General features: G+C 35.5%; 1 pseudogene; it reads left to right on the top strand.

Annotated features, from left to right (window-relative positions):
• The first annotated feature begins 652 nt into the window (after positions 1-652).
• On the top strand, positions 653-2,191 carry LOC142633304 (phenylacetaldehyde synthase-like; annotated as a pseudogene).
• The last annotated feature ends 5,299 nt before the right edge of the window (positions 2,192-7,490 follow it).

The following is a 7,490-nucleotide window of genomic DNA, read 5'->3' as shown; positions in this document are numbered from 1 at the left end:
CTGGGCATCAACAGTAGGAAATGAAATTCTTGTAAATGTAGTATTTATTACATACTGACTAATATACACGCAAAATTGTGTGTGTACAAGAGTATGTGTATTAGTGCATATATGATAGAATTTTTCCATTTTGTAATACGTTAAAGCAATTCAAATCACTAGAGATTGATTACGTAATGGTAAGCTTGTCATGGTAAGCTTTCAATCTTCAACGTGTTGGAATACATCTATCCTGATATATCTCGAAACTTTCAATCTTCAAGATATTCGCTATGAAAGTTAAGGCTAAACACTGTGGCTACATATTTTGGACTTCCAACTACATATTTTGGACTTCCAACTGCTACTCCTATTGTTCATCTGGGCCCATGGAATTATTTGGAAAACCACATATGATACAAAACATAGGCTAAGGCCCAACGATTGTGGCTATTGAGACAATGGTGTTCTATTCAAAGAAAATCACGTGAATTTCATTCCTCACGTAGCTTCATGACATCTATATAAACTCTCCATTCCCTTCATTTTATCTCATTAGCTACAAGATAGTCTCTAGTTTCTTGTTTCACTTTTTCCTTTCCACAATTATAACTCTTCCACCAAAAAATCAAAGAATCCTGAACCATTTCTTTTCCCCGTAGTACGTATATATATGGGTAGCATCAAGTCTGACCATATGCCTAACCATACTTCTTCCCATAACATTAACCCATTAGAACCCGAGGAATTCAGGTGACAAGGCCATATGACCATAGACTTCCTTGCTGATTATTATCGCAATGTAGAAAAATACCCGGTTCTAAGCCAAGTTGAACCAGGATATCTCCGAAAATGCCTGCCAGAGTCCACCCCACATAATCCAGAACCCATTGAAACCATTCTTCAGGATGTACAGGAGCACATAATTCCTGGTTTAACACATTGGCAAAGCCCTAACTTCTTTGCTTACTTCCCAAGCAGTAGTAGCATTGCAGGGTTTCTTGGCGAGATGCTTGGCACTGGCTTCAATGTGGTCGGATTCAATTGGATTGCATCACCAGCAGCTACTGAACTAGAGACAATAGTTTTGGATTGGCTTGGAGAGATGCTTGAGCTTCCAAAGTCTTTCCTTTTCTCTGGCAATGGCGGGGGTGTGCTACAAGGGACTACTTGTGAGGCCGTTTTGTGCACAATGGTCGCTGCAAGGGATCAAATGCTAAGCCAAATTGGGAGAGAGAACCTTATAAAGTTGGTGGTTTATGCTTCTGACCAGACACATAGTGCAATCCAAAAAGCAACACAAATAGCAGGGATCCATCCAACGAATTTCAGAGCCATCAAGACTTCTAAGTCAACATCATATGCACTATCACCTGGCTCATTACGAGCCCAAATTTGCGAAGATGTGGAAGCAGGCCTAGTTCCATTGTTTTTATGTGCCACCGTGGGAACAAGTTCAACAGCTACCATTGATCCACTAGAATCGTTATGTGTTGTGGCAAAAGATTATGGAATGTGGGTTCATGTTGATGCTACTTATGCCGAAAGTGCCTGTATTTGTCCTGAGTTTCGGCACTTCATCGATGGTGTTGAGGGTGCAAACTCATTTAGTCTCAACGCACACAAATGGTTCTTCACCTCTTTGGATTGTTGCTGCCTTTGGGTAAAAGATCTGAGCGCCTTGATAAAGTCACTCTTAACCAACCCTGAGTTCTTGAGGAATAAAGCCTCAGATTCAAAGCAAGTGGTGGACTATAAAGATTGGCAGATAACCCTAAGCCGAAGATTTCGTTCCTTGAAATTATGGTTTGTTCTTAGAAGCTATGGTGTAGCTAACCTTAGGAGCTTCATGAGAAACCATGTGAAAATAGCCAACCTTTTTAAAGGGTTTGTAGCTATGGATAAAAGGTTTGAAATTGTGGTACCTATAAATTTTGCCATGGTTTGTTTCAGGATTTTGCCATCAGCACTAAGTGAGACAGTATACAAAAATGGTAAGCTTGGCATAGTAATCGAGGAACTTGCGAATGAGGCAAACCGCAAATTGTTGGAGTCCATTAACATGTCGGGCTGTGTCTTCATGACTCATGCTGTGGTCGAGGGAGTATACGTGATACGATTTGTCATTGGTGCAACTCTAGTTGAGGAACGACACGTTATCATGGCTTGGAAAGTGGTGCAGGAGCATGCAAATGTCATACTAAGCACTTAATTAGTTCTTGTGTAAGCCTAGCTAGGTTGAATCTTCTTTGCATGCAGCTAGTAAAATATTTTTTTTCGTACAATAAATGGGGTAAGGATTTGAAATTTAGTTCTTCCCATGAGAAGAATCAATTCCCTCCACCATTTGTTAAAATATTACCAATGTAATTTTGAATTTAAAAATAAAAGCATGAATTTGCTAAGTGTGTTTGCGGAAATATTATAAACTAGCTTTTTATTTTGAGTATTGTTTGTGTTTCTCATATTACTTTTTGTATTAACTTTATTTCAATAATCAAATTTTCAATTTTTTGAAATATGCTAACTTTTAGCTTTTTGTCCCATATTATGCAAATAATCTATTGAAAATAAACAATTCACAAACGAACTTCCATTTGAGAACAACTTATCGATAACCTTTAGATGAAATCATTTGTTAAAAGTATTGTAGACAAAAGTTAACATTTAGTCTAATTTTCAGTTTTTTAGAAATATACTAATTTTTAGCTTTTCATCTCATATTATGCAAATAATCTATCGAAAATAAACAATTTACAAATGGACTTCCATTTGAGAACAACTTCTATAGCCTTTTGATGATATCATTTGTTAAAAGTATTGTATATAAAAGTTAAAAACTAAATACAATAAGTTAATTGTTTATTTTTACTAAAAATACTCTAGCAAAAAGAGTAGAGTCAAACCCGCAATAATTAAAAAGTAACTAGCATTTGTGCAAAAACTAGAGCATGAGACCTACAAACAATCAAATTTACCTTACTTAGAAAAAAAGAAGGTTATAGTGGGTCCCCCAATGTGCCAAGCCGGCTGACTAATTAAGCTCACTTAAGCCAAAAAAAAAAAAAACCTTCTTCTTTGCAGTACCCACAAATAATAGAAGCAATAAGTAATAAGCTAGCAGTTTTAAGCTATTTAAGTGCATCCGAAATGCACACTTAGTGTTGGAAAAACATGGTTTGTATCGCATACAAAACACACGCAACGAAAAATTAACGGATCCACTTCATTCGTAATTGATAACATATACTATGTAAATTTTAGAATTTAAGAAAAAGAGAGCGTATCTTGGTGCGGTGAAATTCAAAACTAAAGATTAAAAATACTTGGGAACACTTTTAATCTTCATTCCAATTCTACTTTTGCCCAAGCAGTTTACATGTATGTGTTCAAGGAAGAATAAGAGAGTGGCTTACACTCACATACACACCATTTCATTCTATATGAAATTTTGTTTATCTCCTTATATATAATTGATTATCTAATTTGGCTAACCTTTTTGGGCCATTCAAATTAGGCTTTAGTATGTGGCTTGGAGTGGGACCAAAAGGAACAAATAAGATACTAGCTCCAATGGGTTTTGGACTTTTCTGTCAACTTTTGACAAGCTCAAAATTACCATTAATTATATTTAATATCACTACATAAATATAATTTCACTCTAGGCCTTATTAATAAATTATATCCCAAGACTTTATTAGACATTCAACCTCTTTATTAAAATATTCGTAGGAATACAAAGTCATGAATGTTGACTGCCACTTTGAAGATTACTATATCTTAATCCTTGAGTACCTGGTTTAATCTTTTAAGTTATTCATCATATATTTAAGAAATTCAATTTCTGTTTACTAGAGATATATATAAAATTATTAGCTAGAGATAAAAAGATATATGTAAATTGTTAGAGATTTTTTATTTATTTTTTATTTTATATATATATATATATAGTTTTTTTATGATTAGAAATATGAAACGGGTCTGTAACCAAGATTCAAAACGTTCTAATGAATCAGAACATTGTTTCTTTAAATTAACATAGGCTACTAAACACCAAGTTACTAAGAATATCAAAACATTTAAACCACTAACGAAAAGTCACTTGTTTTAAGGTGTTTTATATGTAAACATGGTTGGTGCAATAAGGAGTGGTGTTTTATATTATATATGGATAGATATAGATTTTCAGTATTAATATAGTGTGAGGAGAGGAAGGGATGAAGGAGTTAGAAAGCCAAAGTCTGGCATTAAGAAGTTGAATGGTTGCCGTTTGAGATTGTAACCGTGAACACAAAGGGTTGCTATTTAAAATTGTAACTATGGAACATAAAAGGTTGCCATCTAAAATTGTAACCATGAGAGAGAGAGGGTTTGAATTATTTTCTTTTTATTAGGATTTTTAGATTTAGGAAAACTATTTTTTAAATTGTAGGACAAATTCAGGAAAAAAAATGGTAATGACATGGTTGCTTATATGGCTTAACTTAAGTGTAGTAACATTAAATACTACGCTTCAGTTTTTAGTAATATATAGATAGATATAGATGACATAGTAGTTGATGTGGCTCAACCTGAGCGTAGCAACATTAAATGTTACGCTTCAGCTTTTAGTAATATATAGAATATAAATTTTTAGATTTAGAAAAACTATTTTTTAAATTGTAGGACAAATTCAGGAAAAAAAATGGTAATGACATGGCTGCTGATGTGGCTCAATCTAAACGTAGCAACATTAAATACTACGCTTCGGCTTTTAGTAATATATAGATATAGATATAGATATGGATGACATAGTAACTGATGTAGCTCAACCTGAGCGTAGCAACATTAAATGTTACGTCTTAGTTTTTAGTAATATATAGATATATAGATAGATATGAGATAATAGATATTAACTCTTTTATTTTTTTTTAAAAAAAAAGGTAAGTCCATATTATTACGGTAAATCTATCTGGAATACATCTTCCAAATCAGGTGGTAGCTCTTCTAACCACACATCAGTATCTGCAGCTACAACTGTTCTTCTAGCCAGGGAGTGGACTAATATAACTATGTTATAGTGCTTTCTCAAAAAACTATGTTATAATGTTATACGGCTTTGACTTTAGAGTTTAGATTAAAAAAAAAATTGCTCATATTCGTGCCCATCATCCTAAATTAATCCGTGGCCTCTTCAAATACTAACAAAACACTTGTAATTATCCTATAAATAAATTATAAATCACCAAAAAGAAGTAAGGAGATCTACAGTTACTGCTCGACTCCTATGCTCCAGTCCATGCCTTCAGCCCCTGGTATCTCTCTCTCTCTCCTTTGAGATACAATTATCAAGCGTTTATCACTGTTGCATGTGTCTGTTTATATCGTTATTCATGATAAATAATAGTATATTATAACATCTAGTATATAATGGTTCTGTTGAGTATGTGTTCTATAATATATATATATATATATATATATATATATATATATATGTCCATAAAAAAATAATATGTATATTTATAATAATATAACATATAATAGTGATTTGTTTTTTTTAATAAGAAACTTGTAACTTTATTAAGACAAAAATAAATTCAATACATTATGAGCAATAGCTGATTCAATCAGCGATAGATTTTCTTCTATCCATGTTACAAAATTATCACTATTGACTATATTTTTTTGCATGTTTTGCTAATATACATGTTGGCTTATTGCCTTGATGCCTAACATGAGACACTTGAGCTAATCAAAAATCCTAACACTTAAAAGATACCTGGCTAAGATATTTGAGATAATTATAGGTGGTGTACATAACCCCAAAAGGGCATTAGATACAATCTTGGAGTCACATTCAAAGATCACTTCCCTTGTACCCACATCCCAAGCAAACGAAACCCCAACATCCATAGCTTTTGCTTCGATTTCCAAAAGTCCCAGCGTGGAAATAGAGTGGTTTGCTGTTTGAAATTTATCTAGCAACACCCAAGCTATGTGCACTACCAGATTCGCAGATTGTCGTGGGCTCCCATGTTGAGCTGCATTTCGATTATGCCACATACTCCATGCAATCATAAATAGCATCTCTAAAAGGTCATTCCCCACATGCTGGATAAAAATGAGAAACCAGACCAGATCAACAAATTCATTGTACCTGACTCCTTGTGCTTCGAAGATAATGCCAGACTGGACCCATACTTCACGAGCTGCCTCCCACTCCCAAAAAATATGCCCACTGGTTTCTTTACCCAACCCACATGCTTCACACATATCATTATCAATAACTTGCCTATGACACAAGTCCACCTTCGTGGGAATAACATTTCGGCACACCCGCCAGGTGAAGGACTTAATTTTATTCAGTACATTTAAGCTCCAGAGTCTCCTCCAAAATGTTTTGTGATCCTCACCATTCGAAGTTCCCTATGCGTGTCGCCATCGAATCAGCTATTGCAATCTTGTACGCACTACGAACTATAAAGTTTCCCTTTGAGGTGAAACCCATACCAACTTGTCCCGTGGCATGCGAACACTCAAAGGGATGCTCAGGATGGACTGAACATCGGCTGGAAGAAAAACCTGTCTCACTAGTCAATTACGCCATCCACCAGTCACTGGGTCAATGAGTAGGCTAACCAAGGACTGATCTAGTAAGGTATTCGGTCTAGTAAGCACACTGAATGTGGCCGGCCCATTGAGCCATTTATCTACCCAAATATTAATTGAAGCTCCATTACCCACTTGCCATATACACCCTTTCTGAACAATATTCTGTGCCACCAAAATGCTCTTCCATGCATAGGGGGGAGATGTGGCGGCTAACAGGTTTCTATGGTCATCCTGATACAAATCAAAGGGAAGAGACGTGGTCGATACTTGAATCTTTTAGTCAAAACAATCAATATCCATGGTTATGCATTGGAGATTTTAATGAGATTATCAGTAGTTTTAACAAAATCAGAGCCGGGGCGGGGGGGAATGTCAGACCTACAAAACAAATGGATAGATTTTGAAGAGCCATCAATCTTTGTGCGTTTCATGATTTAGGGTATATTGGATCACCTTTCACTTGGTCAAAAAATATTGGAGATGAAGGTAGGATAAGGATCAGGCTGGATCGTGCTTTGGCAACGTCTGAATGGATGGCGAAATTCCCGGGAGCCAAGCTACACCATATTTCCATGTCAGCCTTTGATCATTCCCTTCTTGTTTTGCGTTTCCCGAGTACTAGTAACCAAACCCGTGTTATAGGAAAAGTTTTTTGGTTTGAGGCGATGTGGCTACAAGATCCTCGGTGTGATGAGATTGTCCAAGAAGCTTGGCAGGAAGGATTATACAAAACGGGTGGGTCTCCATTTATGAACTGCATGGAAAGCTGTCGTGATAGGCTTGTGTCTTGGAATAAACTAGAATTCGGGCATGTTGGGAGAAAGATTGCTGAGCTGCAAAAGAAGTTACAAATCTTGGAACTTCAAAGTGGAAGCAATATAAATGGTGAAGTAGATGAAGTCCGTAGGGCTTTAAATAGT

Source organism: Castanea sativa, chromosome 5 (assembly GCF_040712315.1).
Source record: "Castanea sativa cultivar Marrone di Chiusa Pesio chromosome 5, ASM4071231v1".
NCBI lineage: Eukaryota > Viridiplantae > Streptophyta > Magnoliopsida > Fagales > Fagaceae > Castanea > Castanea sativa.
This window is presented reverse-complemented; position numbering and strand designations above follow the sequence as displayed.